Consider the following 9,317-nt stretch of genomic DNA (forward strand, 5'->3'; position numbering starts at 1 on the left):
TTTAGTTTCTGGGTCATTTAAATTTCTACTTTTTCTTGTATTTAATGGTTACCCAATTTAATCCTTAGCTCAAAGATAGGTTCTTTGCTGCTGGAAAAATTGAAAAAATAGAATTTTTGGTTGTTAATTTATTTTATTTTATTTTCTAAATCATCCATAAAAAGAACTGCAACTTTGATGCTAATTATTCTGTATTTTATTGAATTAATTAGTACCTACTGCTAGATTTTATGTTTCTTAAGCTTAGTTGTTTGGATTTGGATGTTCAATGGTAATTTGATTGTTTGGTTTCTAAGCAATAATATATTTACACGTGTTATTTATTACATGTTATATTTGTATAATTGGAGAAGGTTTTTTTTCTTTTTGGGTTTTACAAATTTATTGATGTGGAATGCCTCTATTTTAAAAGCTGAAAACTTTGGTTAGAAAGTTTGAGAATCAAATTGATAGAATTTTTAAATATTAAATGTTAAATTTATTGAATTATTTATAACTATGATCAAATTGAAAGAATATGCAAGTATTGAGGACTAAATGTGTTAATATACCAGTTAGAAAAGGTCACTTCATTATTTATGTTATCAATTTAAGAGTGGTTAACCAAAATAGGAAAGAATACAAAGTTTAGTGTCTAGATTGAAAATTCTTTAAGTTGGTTGACCAAAACGTGAGTATAGTGAGTGACCATTTGTATAGTTTACCCAAAACTTTATGAGAATTACTTAAAATATTATAATTAATTTTAAATAAATATATTTTATTAACTGAATACTAATATAAAATGAGTTGGATTCTAAATTCAAAAAAAAAATTGTACTTAAATGGGTTCGCTCAATATTAAGATCCAACTCATTTAAGTACATTTTTTTTGAAGTCTTATGTTTAGCTTGATGATCAAGAGCTATTCCCATTTAACCTCAAGTCTCAAAAAAAAGTAAGAGTAAGTGAGAAGCGTTTATTTATGTAGCTTTTTTAAATGTGGTGGGGGTATGGTTTTTTTTAAATATATAAATATAGAGACACTTGGATGCTTTTATTAAAAGAAAAAGAAGTGATTAAGCTAATAATAATTTCTCCAACTTCATCAGGCAACTTAGTACCAATGGGGGTTTTCTTTTCTATTTCTTTTTATAGCATTTCTTTATTTATTTACTTTGGGTTTTCATTGAATTTTATGGAAACTTGTGGGTTTTATATAGTGTTTTATTTGTATTTGATTCCGGCTTTTCTTTTGCAATTGACAATTTTGTTTTGGTTAAACAAGTTTGATTTTAAATGGACTAAGACTATCAATCTTGGCCGAAACCTGGCACGAGACTTTAAGGTTAATAGAAGTCTTCTATTGTCATTGATAAGGAAAATTCAAGCAATGCCATGAGTATCCTAAGTCTTGAGCATTTAAGGTTCTTCTAGATGATTTTTTTCATATTTTCAATTTTCTTTGCTTTGCATTTCCCACAAAGAAGCAGTAAACTTTGTCCGTCATAGGTGTTTGAAACAATAATGTAAAGATTTATTTTAGCCCTAGTTTGCTTGGTTTGATGCATAAGGATTGCAGTATCTAGACATGATCTGAGTATAGTTGCATGTAATTTTGATGTAGGGGTTCCGTAAGATTGATCCTAAAAGGTGGGAATTTGCCAATGAAGATTTTGTGAAAGATCAAAAGCATCTTTTTAAGAATATCCATGTAGAAAGCCTTTTCACAGTCATAGTAATCCTCCTGTCAACAAAGATTAAATCTAACTCTAGCATCTTGATTGCAACTAGTAATCCTCCTGTCAACAGAGATTAAATCTAACTCTAGCATCTTGATTGCAACTAGGTGAGGAAATTGTATTACTTTTTGAGGGGGAGTTATTCTGGATTTTTTAAAACTTTTTGTTTATAGTTTTTAGATAATTGCAAGTTGTTTTTGTTGCTACATTATCTTACTGCTGCTATGATATGGCTTAGTTTCATTAATTCATTGTTTTCTCAACTTGTTTAGTTATAATTACTGTTAGTTAGTTATTGATGCAAACTCATCCTAACATTGATGATTGATTCCTTAATTATTTCCTAAGTTAAAGTGATTAAGTTAATGTGTATGTACCAAGGGGAAGCTTATGTAGACTAATGATTCTTACCTCTTACCTTATGAGTTTTTTTCAACAAATGGCCAAAAGCTGAAATTGTTGAAAAATATGAAAATAGCAATTTGGAGATGGTTTCCATATTTAGAAGTTGGTTATTTATTGAAACATATATTTGGGCTATGTTAGTTACATGGTGAATATTTAGCCCATTATGGAAGATCTTTTTGCTTTGGAATACAAATATTGGTAATTGATTTGTATCGAAACTCCCAAAGCAATCCCTTAGATTATGGACTTTAGATTGGACCATGATTCTTCTATTGAGCTGCCAAGAGTCTATTTTTATCTCATATGTTATTATTATATCGTATTACTTTTATGGTATTACTGTTTTATTAGATTTTTTTTAGATCTTCTATTGTAAGCAAGTCTCAAAACAAATATCCATATTTGAGAGACTTGCCAAGGAATTTGTACAAAGAGTTAGGGACTTAATTTGTTCTTGAGAGAATGTTATTGTAAGAGTGTTATATTTATAGTGAAACTTGTTGTTGAGGTTTTTACTTGCTGTGATCACAATGGGTGATCATAGTGGTGAAAGTATTGTATCTTCAAAGTACAAGGGTGAGGGAAATGATCAGTAGGTTCACTTTGTATTTGTTGAAAAGAGTGCATATTTCTCACTAAGCTAGGCTTCACAAACGTGGGGAAACTGAACTGCGTAATCATTTTCTTGTTTCCTTTGTGTTTTTGTTTCTCATTTAGTGCTTGGAGAAGTGCCCACCAACTCAAGCACCAATTTGATTGTGTTGCTTATACTCTTAGCAACATCTTTTTTGCTAACACCATGCATAATGCTAAGAAAACTCTCTTGTAATAGCCCTTTTTTAGTGGTATCAAAAACGGTGGTTTCATAACCCCATTTCTAATGTTCAAGTCCATAAATATTAATATTTAATATTTACAAGGTTGGTATAGAGTTTAATTAAAATTTAGTCCATTAATTTTGTTAATCGAATAGTTAATTAAGGTATAATGACTAATTTGTAAAAGTGGTAAAAATTAATTACTATGGATTTTTAATTAATTAAAGGACCAATTGAGCAATTGGACTCATCCATTTATGTTATACGGTAGTGGAGGCTAGTTGTAAGCCATTAAATTTGATAAGTAAGTTTAATATTAATTAATTAAAGATTAAGTAAACTAATTAGGATTATTTATAAGTTAATTAAGCTATATAACTAAAATCAAAATTTTCATCTTCCATTTTGTTTTCTCCTTCAATTGAAACTTCAAAACAATCCTAGGGAAGCCACTTTTATGAACTCAACTTTCGGTCCTTCCATTTGGTAAGTTTTCAAGTATTTTTCTTGTAATTTTTATGTTTTTGAGGTCCCGAGAGCTTGATTTAGCTAGCTCCTATACCAATTTGTAAAATTGTTAAAGTTTCTAAAAGTTTTCATTGATGAATGCTTGATGAAGTTGGTGTTAATTTGTGAGATTTTAAGCTTAGAAATGAAAAAAAATACTAGTTTGTAAACTTTAATTGCTAGTTTTTGTACATATGAACTAAAGTGTAAAAATTCAAAATTGATGTGAAATTTCTATAGTTATAGATATTAGAGGGCTATAGAAGGATATAATTGTGTTCGATTTTGAAATCGATGCTCAAATTTGAAAGTTATAGCAATTTTGATTTTAGGTACTAAATTGAATAAAATGTAAAAATTTAGGAACATTCAAAAATGAAATTGAACTACCACATGCATAAAGTAGAATTTATAAATCATTTAGAATTAATAAATTGAAATGAATTATCATATAAACTAAGAATTGAATCAACTCAAGATAATCGAGAAAAGGAAAAATTCATATTAGTCCCAGACATCTTGTTATTGTAATTTCGCGGGTAAGTTTATATGGTGTAGTTATATATAATAGTAAAGTAAATATGTTTGAATTATGAATTTGTTTGTGTGTAAATGTAATTTTGAATTGGTTACGATTTGGTACAAAAAGATAAGATATGGACTAAATTGTAAAGAAATTATAATATTTGCTATACGTGTCTAAGTTGATACGAAATGTTTTATGATGAGATGACATGTATATGATGACACTATAGTGATTTAAATGTTGCGAATACAGTATTAATGTCTGTGTGAACTTAGTAAACGATTAGGATACGAATGCCAATAGGGTTATTTGCACGCTTGTACGGGTTTAGCACTTCAGTGCTCTCTGTTTAGAACTACAGTGCTCTCTGGTATGGTGTAGTTACTCGTGCATCCGAGTTTATTACTAGAGTTCATCGGGCTAAATGATTAACGCAAAAGAGAAATGACAATAAAATGTTACATGTTTGATGTTCAAAATGGAAATTTGATGTTTTGATATCGCAAATGGAATTGAATTGTGAATTCTATGTGAATTGTACTAAATTGAATAGCATATTAATGTTGAATTGTTATATGACTCGGTTATGTGGCGATGCACCTTACCGTTGTGAAATGCAATGTTAGGAAAATTGTATCAAGTTCATTAGATTGTTATGTTTGATTATAAATCATGGTACGTTATTCGTTTTATTAACTATGAACTTACTAAGCGTTCAAAATTCTTACCTAGTTGTTTTTTTCCTTTTCTGTAGATTGTTGGTTTGCGGAACTCGTCAATTAGATCACCTCGAAGCTCACACTATCCAACTATAAGCTCGGTATACTTTTGCTTGTTTTAAACTCGGTTATGTGGCATATACATAAGTGTTATATTTACATGAGTTTAGTTTGGATGAATAATTGTTTTGAATTTGATTAATGTTTGAATCATGAATGTGTTAATGCTCAAATGTGAGAATGTATGTTTGGTAACTTATTGATATTTTGTGTGGCAATTTGGTAGCATAAATAAGTATTGATGTGACATTGTTAAAGGTTGGTTTGTATGGTTTAAAGGCTTGTGATGTAGGTTGAAATAGATGAAGTTGTTTGGTTTGAATTGATGTCAAATTGTGACATACTGGATTGAGTGATGTGTAAATGGTTAAATGCATGTTTTGGAATGAGTTTTTGGTTAATTTTGTGTGCAAGTGCAAGTGTGCAAATATACATTGGTTGGTTGAAGTAGGCACAACAGTTCGTCTTGGACCAGATCTAGAACTACCCTCAACGGTTTGTGTAGCCATAAATCTTATTTTGTATTCAGTGAGATCTGTTGACTTTGTATATCATTTCGCTGTAAATAAACAATCTTATTATAGACGTATTGTGATCTTGAAATTATATAATAATGGAAACAGCAACCTTAGTCGCCATCTCTATATCTCGTTTACTTGTAAGTTTTACTGGGTACGCCTTATATACTGCTTTTGGGCAACCAAAAGGCTTATTTTGTGCCAAAAACAGAGTCCATGTCACGACGTCAAGTGATGTTTGTCGTAACAAGATCTGGGTTTTTGGCCCTGACATGACGAGGAACCCCATCATCACAATGAGGCAAAACAGACGGTCACTTTGCGACGAGGAACTCCTCACGTCGCAATGACATTTTAAATTTTTGTAAATGTATCAAAATTAAAAGAAACTTTAGAAAATTAAAAGAATATATCAAAATTTTGAAATTATATATAAAGTCTAATGTGATCATTCTTTTAAAAATATTTACCTACTCAAAAGTTATTTGATGGTTGGTAGTAATTTTAAAATTAACTATTCAAATTGTAATTATATCTGTGAGAATTTAAAAAATCAAATATTCAAACTATAAGTTATTTTATTAAAATAAAATATCAATTAATTTTTTGGTTGTACTATTCTATTAAAGTTCTTATTAATGTGTTATTTCTCTTAAATTAAAATATCAATTAATTTATCCTAATAAATAAAATTATCAATTTCATCTTCAATTAAAGATTTTTAATTTTTTTACAACGATGATTCGAGCCGTAACTATTTTTGGAAAAGATGAATATCAAGCTAATAGCTCACAACTTGGGTTCATGATTTTTGTTGGGATAGACCCATATAAGCAACGAACAAGAATGAAAAGAGAAAATTAGACACAAATATTTACGTGAAAAACCCTCAGTTAAGAGGATAAAAAACCATGAGCAAATAAGACTTCACTAAATAAGCAAATAATTTAAAAAAGTACAAGATGGAGATAACCCAAAAACAAACCCTAAACCTCGAATACAAAGCTCCCTGGCTAAAACATGAAAATCCCTTAAAGCTCTCTCAAAACTCTCTAAATTTAATGTGATGAAGATATCAATTCTAGGGTTACAAGGCCCCTTTTTTATAGGCTGAAATTCGTGGGTTAATATGACTAAAATATTTCTAAATTATTCAAAGTTCGACTGAGTAAAAATAGTAGAGTTTAACTAGGAGAAAAAACTCAATTTTTGTGGGAAACACGTCGTCACATCACAATGTTTCCATTCGCATCGTCACGACATCATCTGTCATTGCAACGCTAGAAAGCTTCTCGTTGTGACGTTGCCGGTTGACTTTGGTGTTGTAATATTGAAATCTTTATGTCGCGATACGGGTTGCGATAAAAACCTAAAAATATTCGAAAATACGAAACACACTCCACATTTTTTATTAATTAAATTAAAAAGCATTTAATCAGTTTTGTAACTCGTAAGGTGATTTAGCCTTTTATAATTACTTGAGAAAAATTCAATTAGATAATTTCCTTTACTTCAAGTATGTCACTATGGTTTATACAAAGAAAAGTTTCATTTATTATCTATAGAATTTTTATCTACTCATGTTAATTCCTACGCCCTCTTCTTCTATAGACAAAAACGTGGAGTGATTGGTTATTATCAGAAAATGTTGAAATCCAATTAAAATTAATATTTAATAGTTGAAATCCAAAAAATGAAGTAAATGGAAAATTATTATTAAAAATATGGAAATCTAAAAAATAAAAGAAACTGGTAAAATTATTATTACTTAAAATTAATATTTAATCGTTGAAATAAAAAAATTAATCTTGAATTAAGGATTTTCAATTGTTAATGAAATTAAAAGCATCTAACCAGTTAGAGAATTACTATATCTGTAACTCATAAAAGAATTTAAAATTTTATTTATTACATTTTTGAACTTTGATCTATTCATGTTAACTCCTACTAAAATTCAATTATATCATCTCTTGCGTAACCAAAAACGTGAAATCCAATTTAAATTAATATTTAATAGGTAAATTATTATTACTTAAAATTTTAATTTTAAAATTAATATTTAATAGTTGAAATAAAAAAATATTATTATTACTTATCAAAAATAAATAGTAAAAGACATGAAATTACCATTTAAATATTATTACTTATCAAAAATGAACATTAAAAAATATGAAATTACCATTTAAATAGTTAATTTTACAAATTATTAAGGGTATATATGTCTGTGGTTCACTATTTTTTTTCATATACATATCTCTAACAAATATAAATATTTTTAAACTTATAAAGAAAATCCAGAAAACATAAGCATTAGTGTGAGTCCAACAGCCGCAATAAGTAAAATCTGTCTTGACTTGAAAATTACAGAACTCAAATCAAAGGGTGTGAAATAGGAGAGAGACATCATGAACCCAAAAAAGCAAAACAATAGTGAAACAGATGATTTTGGTGTCTGCTTCCCACCAGATTTTTGTTTGGTCAAAATGCACAGCTGGAAATGTTAAATGGGTTCACAACCATAACTATCCCACTGCCTACTATATGAATGGGATAGGGTTGCTTTTGTTGACTTGGTTAAATAAATGAAATTTTTGTATTTGTGCAAAACAGATAGATCACAATCATCCTTTTCTCAGCTGACATCAAATGATTAATTTCTTGATGTTGTGAGTGATTTACAGCAGTGACTGAGGATCCCATGGAGTTACGGTGTTTGGTGTTTTGCCTCAAAAGGAAAGATCCACCAATCAGAACAAGGATGAAATTGTGGCCATGTTTTTTTCTTCTTTAAAGAAACAACATTCTTAATTAATAAGTTTCAAACAAGTACATATTAGACGTGATCTTAACAAAGTAGAACTATTCTCCATAAAAAAAATGTCTAATGATGGATTTCTAGTGGTTTTTTGAAGCCAACTAATCATGGATTTGAAAAGAAGAGAGTGAAATCGTTAGTAAGCCGGAAAAGATGTCGACAATGGAGCACCCAACTTCTAGAAATTCTTTTCAGCGTACAAGAAATGAAGTGAAAAAAAAAGTTTTAAAGTTTTAAAATAAATAAATAAATAAATAATTTTTTTAATTTTTACAAAAAAAAAATTTAATAATATCTAATGTGGTATATATGTGAATTGCCATTTCAACATTAAGCCATCCAAGTTAATAGTAACAAGTTACATCAACGATACTAAAAACACCACATTTATAACACAACCAGAATGAATCATTCATCACATAATATCCAACACAACAATTAACTGATTATATAATCTTTCCAAACATCATAATATCATAGAATACCGAAATTTCTAATAGTAGTATTTAGAAGAAAGATAAAAGCTTGACAGAGCTCCCATGGCACCGACCCATTCAAGTTTGAGAACCACCTGAAATCCAATCAATAAAAAAATAAGTTGTAAACTCAGTGCATAAAAGAAGTTCATTCAATTAAAACACATTTATCAAATAGTTTCCGAATTCAAAGGTTCAGTTTTGTAACAAAAGCATTTTCAGTTCAGATTCAAGACAAATTAGTTACATATGCAGAAACAATTTTAGTTTCATATACAGAACAGATTAAATTCATATGCAGATTTTCCTAACCCTTATCCGCTACACACTTCGGTCATCCCAACACACCGTTGAGGGCATTCAATGCCCAACCAACCCTACACGCCATAGAGTGTCTGTTTGACACGTTTATAGAGACTCAGTTTAGCTGCAAGATCGTAATGCGACAAAGCGCCAAAATCAGAATTATACACATGGTGGCTTAACCACTAATTTAAAGCAGATTACTTCCTTCTTCACAATATCCCAACCCATGCAAATGTAGAGTACAAATATCCACAATATGTATTCAGTCATTCTAAATTGTTTCACAAGTAGATAACACAGTTCAATATCAGAATAAGTATCACAGTACACATACAGTTATGGTATTCATACGTCAGTCACAGAGTCTCAGAGAATTCTTGTACAATCAAACTTAGATCATTCTTACATTGGGGAAGTCAATATTAGTCTCAGGCAACACTCAC

The sequence above is a fragment of the Gossypium raimondii genome, chromosome 10, assembly GCF_025698545.1.
Source record: "Gossypium raimondii isolate GPD5lz chromosome 10, ASM2569854v1, whole genome shotgun sequence".
NCBI lineage: Eukaryota > Viridiplantae > Streptophyta > Magnoliopsida > Malvales > Malvaceae > Gossypium > Gossypium raimondii.